The following is a 6,000-nucleotide window of genomic DNA, read 5'->3' as shown; positions in this document are numbered from 1 at the left end:
AGAAAACCCCCCCACATTTGCAAGTGAAGGAACACACTTCAAAGACGATTTCATGAGGAAACACTCAAAAACAGGCCCACCGGGGGCCTGGGGAAGGGACAGCTGCCTGGGAACCCCGGCAGTCTTGGTTCTGGGGGCTTTGGGGTGTGTGGCCTTCTCACCTGTTGCTCCCGAGCTGTTTTTCTAAGCCAGCACTCACTGAGCACCTAGCGTGTGCCACGGCTGTGAGCTCTCTGGTGACTTCCCACCAGGAATCTCTGTGACAGGCCCCGTTCTTCAGAGGAGAGAGCTGAGGCTTGGAGGGGTCAAGTGACTCACCCCAAACCACCCAGCTGTAAAGCAGCCCAGGGCTGTCGGACTCCGTGTTTTTAATTACCTATGAAACTGGGACCATTAATGCCCCCATTTTTCAGATGAGGAAACTGAGGCTTATTGGCACAAGGCCAATAAGTGGTAGGATTTGAATCCAGGTCTAGAAGGGGGTTAAGCCATTACAGAGTGGGAAACTGAGACTGAGGGCTATGGGACTCTAATGGGCCCACACAGCTGGGAGTGGCGCCAGGCTGAGATTCAGGCGGAGCTTCTGGAAGGGGAAACAAGTCTGAGAGGAAGTGACCACAAATGCCTCCCACCCCCACCCACCCGGAAGGAAAGGACAATGCCCCAGACAGACTGAAGGAAGGCCTTCTCACCCCCAGCTCCCAGACCCAGGGGCCCTGAGGGCTGACAGGAGTCCTTTATCTTTTATCACGAGGTCTCCCTGGGGTGGGGACAGCTGAGGAAAGAGCAGTCCCCTGGGCAACAACACAAAATGGCCATTGGGAAAGTCCAGGCCTGGGGGTGGGGTGGGGCTGCTGTGACCAGCCCCCACGTGGAAGACGGAGGGTCTGCCTACAGGGCGCCCCAGCCCCAACCCTGTCGACTTGATGAGGAAGCTGAGACAGTGGCCCAGGATCACACAGCCTGTCAGCGCTGTGGGCTGGTGAGGGTGGCACCTGTGGGAGGCAGCGTGCTGTTCCTGGCATGTGCAGGTGAGCCCAGGAAGCCACGAGTTGCCTGTAGTTAACCCTGGAGGCTGAGGTCCAGGGGTCTCAGAGCACCTGAGCCCAGAGAGGCCCGGCAAGGAGCTCATGGTCACACAGCAGGTGGAGCCTGAGGTTCTTTCCCTGCACTACCAGAGCTGCTCCGGCTCCCTGGCTGGAGCTCTGTTTCCCACCCTGCCCTGTCTCCCAACCCCCATCTGCCAGCTGTCTCCTTGGAGGGCAGCACAAGGCCGATCAGATTTCCACAAGGCCTGTGGGTGCCAGGTGTGGTGGAGACAGTTGGAAGAGCAGGTGGGCCGAGGAGGCAGGAGGCTCCGCGGGATCAGACTCCACAGCAGCTGCTCTGCACCTGCTCTGGGCTGCCCAAGGGGCCGGGCACCCCGTGGTAGACCAGATTCTGGGTGTGCGCCCTGGCTCTGCCACTGCGGCTGATTGGAAATCCCAGTTTGGTCTTGTCTGCTCCTGGGCACTCCATTTATTTCTCCGTCTCCACACTACCCACCTGATGCGATGATGTAATGGGACTTGCGAGGCAGGGCACCTGCTGCCACTGTGACAGGCGGCGATCATGATTACTATTACCTCCTGGTGGCCTAGGAAGAAAAGGTCAGGAGGCCAGGGAACCTCTGCAGAGGCCTGGCGGGCCACTTGACCCCTGGAGTTCAGTTGGTCCTCTCTGGCAGCCAGTGCCAGCTTCCTAAAGCCCAGGCTGGGCCGTCCGCTTGCCCTCACTGAGCGCCCTTTGCTGCTGCCCACCGCCTGTGGCAGCAGAATCCGTGTATCTTGTGAAATCAGAGCCTTTCTGGCTGGGGCAGGGCCGGGCCCAGAACTCCCCACTGACGCTCCTGACCCCGACCTTTCACCCTCAAGGAGCTCCGAGGTTCCTTGTTGCACCCTCTGGGTTCCGGGTTGTCCACTTTGAGAACTGCTGCCCAAAGAACGTGACCCAAGCCCCTTAGCCCAGCATTCAAGGCCTCCATTCCAGGCACCTCTCCTCAGCTTCTCATTCCGGTTTCCCATAGATGTCCCCTGCCCTGGGAGTCCCAGCACCCCCATACCCTATTCCTGCCTCCTAGGCCCTCTTCTCCCTGTTTTGTGTCCACAGATACTCTTCCAACTCCAGAGGCCTAGAAGCCCACAGTCTCCTCCCTGACCACCTGAAGGTCCCATTTCTGCTCCCCGAGCCCTCTTATGCCCCTCAGAGCACCGGTGGCAGGCTCAGAGGGGTGGAGGGGCAGGACTGGGCAAGAACAAGAGGACACGATCTAGGTGGAAGGCAGGCAGTGGGGGTGGAGGACAAAATAGGAAGAGGGAAAGGAAAGGGGGAAGGAAGAGGAGGGGAGAGGCTGGTGTGGGGTCTGACAGCACCCTAACCTGGGCCTGGCATCAGTAGGGTGGGTGTTCCAGACCTCCATGGTGCTCGTCCCAGGCCTTAGAGATTTCTCCTTCTACGTAAGAGTCACGTGGGAGAGGCCCAAGGGACTTGTGGGCTTGAGCCCCTGAACCAGAGAGCCTGGAACGCAGGCATGGGGCCATGGGCCCACACCGAGGAGAGTGGGTGGAGGTCAGGCTCCCTGAGCTTCTCCAGTTTCTTCTGGCGTCGGGTCACTTTGCTACCCAAACAAAAAAGCAGTCTTTTATGCTAAAAATATAATAAGGTAAATAAATAAAACCAAGTTTCTAGGTCTAGCAAATTGTGCCCCAAGAGAGCTGGAGGGGAAGGTGGGACTCTGACACCATAAGAGCGACCCAGAAGCCAGGAGGGAAGAAAGCACCATGGTCCCAGGCTTCCAGAAAGTGTGAGCCCAGCAGTCACAGGCTGGTTGGCCTGGCACTGACTGCCCAGCAAGGTCTGAGCACTTGGCAGTTGTCTGAGTGCCCAAAAAACTAGTAGCGACCAGAAGTGCCAACAGGGTCCCCGGAAATTGAGCCCGGTCACCCTTGCCTCTCACCTCGAATAACCTGGCAACCATGCCCAGTCCAGATACACCTATCTGCGCTCCGTATCTTTGGGGCTGAGTGGGAAAACGTGGACTCGCCACGCAATGCCACTTTGATGACGCAGCTGACCAGCACGGAGTCCTGACTCTGTGCCAATGCTTTGCCGACATTAAGCGCATTCCCGAGGCAAACCCTGCGAGGCGGGAAGCAGTCATTGCCCTCACGGTATACCAAGGAAAGGGGAGCTCAGAGCAGTTAGCTGGTGGGCGGTGGAGCCAGGTTGGAATGCAGCGGTCTGGCTCCACACCCCACAGGTGCACAGCAGGTCTTCAACGGACCTGGGGATCCCTGAACGACTAACAGAGGAGGCTGCAGGCAGGAGTAGAAGCCCAGCTCTTACCACCAGGACTGCCAATAAAGATGCCAAGCCCTCCACTCACTAGGCCGATGTTAAGCTCACCAAGGACCCTGAACCCCCTTTTGGCCACTGAAGGTCCCTGTTGTTTGCAACCAAAGAGCTTTGCTTGCAGTAGAAGTTCATTGCTCTCCTGCCACACCCACGGTTAGTGCGCCATCCTGATGGGTGGGGATGGGTGCAAAAATACGTGAGAATAAGTGGCGGTCTCTAGTGACAGACCACAGGGCTCTGTACTCACCCTTGTCCCCCTGATCATCGTTTTTAAAATTTGGATTGAGAACACAGAAGGCCTGCTCTTCAAATTTGCAGCTGCCACGGTGCAGAATCAATGCTTTGTGCAACAGAGGCTGGACTTACGCTTTCAAGCTTTCAAGGCTAGACGGCTGGACGGGAGCCAGGAAGATGACATTTAACCAGCATAATGTAAGGTCTTGCCTGTGTTTCCGAAGAATTCGTTGTGCAATTACCAGATAGGGGGGGAGAGAGTGTGCCAGACAGTAGTTCATGGGAAAAGGCTCTCACTGCAAATTCAGTGAGTCACCAGAATAACGTAACTGTTGAAAACCCAAATGCCTCTCGTAATGTGGGTGGCATTGCTAGAGACTGAGCGTCCAGAAAAATGGAAGTGACAGCGCCTGTCAGCTCGGCCCTTGTCAGGCCACATGGAGAGCATGCTTCCGGTTCCAGCCTCCCCAGAGCAGGAGGGACCATGGCGTGACAGTGCATCCCAATACAGATAGGCCAGGTTGTGGCGAAGGTACTCAGACCTGAGGGCATCGGTCACCATGGGGAGTTAGGGTCCCTGTGTGCAGGGGACTCCCAGAGAAGACGTCCCAAAGGCATAATATTAGGGGCCAGCTCTGGAAATCACAGATGTTTTAGACAAAGCCTTTGGGTGGCGAGGAACCAAAACCATACTGGAGCTTGCTGAGCCAAAAAAAAAAAAAGGTGGAGAGGGGGACTTTAGGAAACAGGCTTGTTTTAGGACGGCAGCATCGGGGACCGGAGCTGGGAGCTGAATAGCTGGCAGAGCGGGCAGTCGGACTCTCCACCGCTCTCCTCTCTGCCAGCTCTCTCGCTGCAAAGCAGCTTCCTCTGCTTCCTGGGAAGTGTGCCCTAGCCCTGGCAGTGCATAATCCACTGAACTGCCCAGACGGGGGTGGCGAGGACAAGGAAGGGAAGAGTGACGACGAAGGGGGCAGGAGAGGGGGGTGGGCGCCAGATAGGCAGGGCTGGTTATTAGAGAGTAACCTGACAAACACCTGGGTGCCCACCGCCCAGCTTCGAGCCAGAACATCACCAGGAGAAGTACTCCTCAAGGCCTTTCGTGTCCCCTGGCTTCCTCTCCCCACAGTTCACCGCTCTGGTGATTCTGGCCTGTCTCACTCACTGCTTCTCTTTCTACTTTCATACCTATGGATGGATGTCTGAGAAATGAGGGCTGCCTTGGGCATGTCTTGGTTTCTTATGAGGGGGTCGTGTCTGTAGTGCCTTCTGCCCAGTTGCTGTTCTGCTGAGCGTGTTTGCTGAGATGTCTGCATGTTGATGTCTGCTGGCAGAGCTGTAGGTTGTCCATCACCCTGGCTGTGTAGCTTTCATTGTTGGACTGTGCAATCATTTATTTCTACAGCCTTCGACTATTCGGGTAGTTTCCAGTCTTTCTTTCAGAACTACAAACGTTGCTGCTTGTGTCCCTGGGAGCGGAGTTGCAGGGGCCCAGGCTGCGCCCCTCCTCCACTCCATTAGTGCAACAGGCAGATTCTCACTCACCCAGGACTTTCCAAGGAGGACTCTCCCACCGTGGCTCGGGCTGCCTGGGGGTAGGGAGGTCCCACTCACAGGAGTGAGGTGTGTGCTGAGGAGTGCAGAGGCATGCACCCCGAACTCCACAAGCTGTCCTGAAAGAGTGCCTGGTGCAGCAAACGAGCTGGGGGCTTGGCGCTGTGGGACATGGGTTTGAGTCTCGTCTCTATTACTTTCTAGCTGTGTGACCTGTACGAGGCAAGTAATTTTCCTTCTCGAGTCTCCAGTTTTCTTGTTGGCAGTTTCAGAGGGAACCAAGGAGCCTGCAAAGGCAGCTACTTTGAGGAAACGAAGAGAACAAGACTGGTCCCAGGACCATGGGTCGCCTTCAGCAGAGGGAGTGAGAGTGGGACCCCCTCCGCAGACAGTCTGGGCTGAGGCAGGGGAGGATGTGGCAACCTTCCTGAGAAGGAAAAGACAAAGGGTACAAAATGCTCCAGGAGGAGGCTAGAATCTGGGTCCCCCAATTTCATGGGCAGAGCCTGAGTCAGTATAATATTTCCGCTGCCACCAGAACTGGTGCCCCACCCCCTGCCATGGACCACACCCTGCAGAGGCAGCCTCTGCTGGGCAGGAAGCCAGACAGCCCCGATCAACAGGCTCTCTCCACATCATGAGGTGTACCTGGGCCCTGGCCTGTGGGACCCTTAGGGGAGCCTGGCAAAGGGTGTTTGTGTCTGGGCTCTAAGCTACAGGAACCAAGGGGGATGTCGCAGCATCTGCCTTCTCGGAGCACTGACTGCACACCCGGTGACACTGACAGGCACCGTCTCACCAACTGCTCACGGGGTAGCC

This window comes from Desmodus rotundus, chromosome 1 (assembly GCF_022682495.2).
Source record: "Desmodus rotundus isolate HL8 chromosome 1, HLdesRot8A.1, whole genome shotgun sequence".
In the NCBI taxonomy this organism is placed as follows: Eukaryota; Metazoa; Chordata; class Mammalia; order Chiroptera; family Phyllostomidae; genus Desmodus; species Desmodus rotundus.
This window is presented reverse-complemented; position numbering follows the sequence as displayed.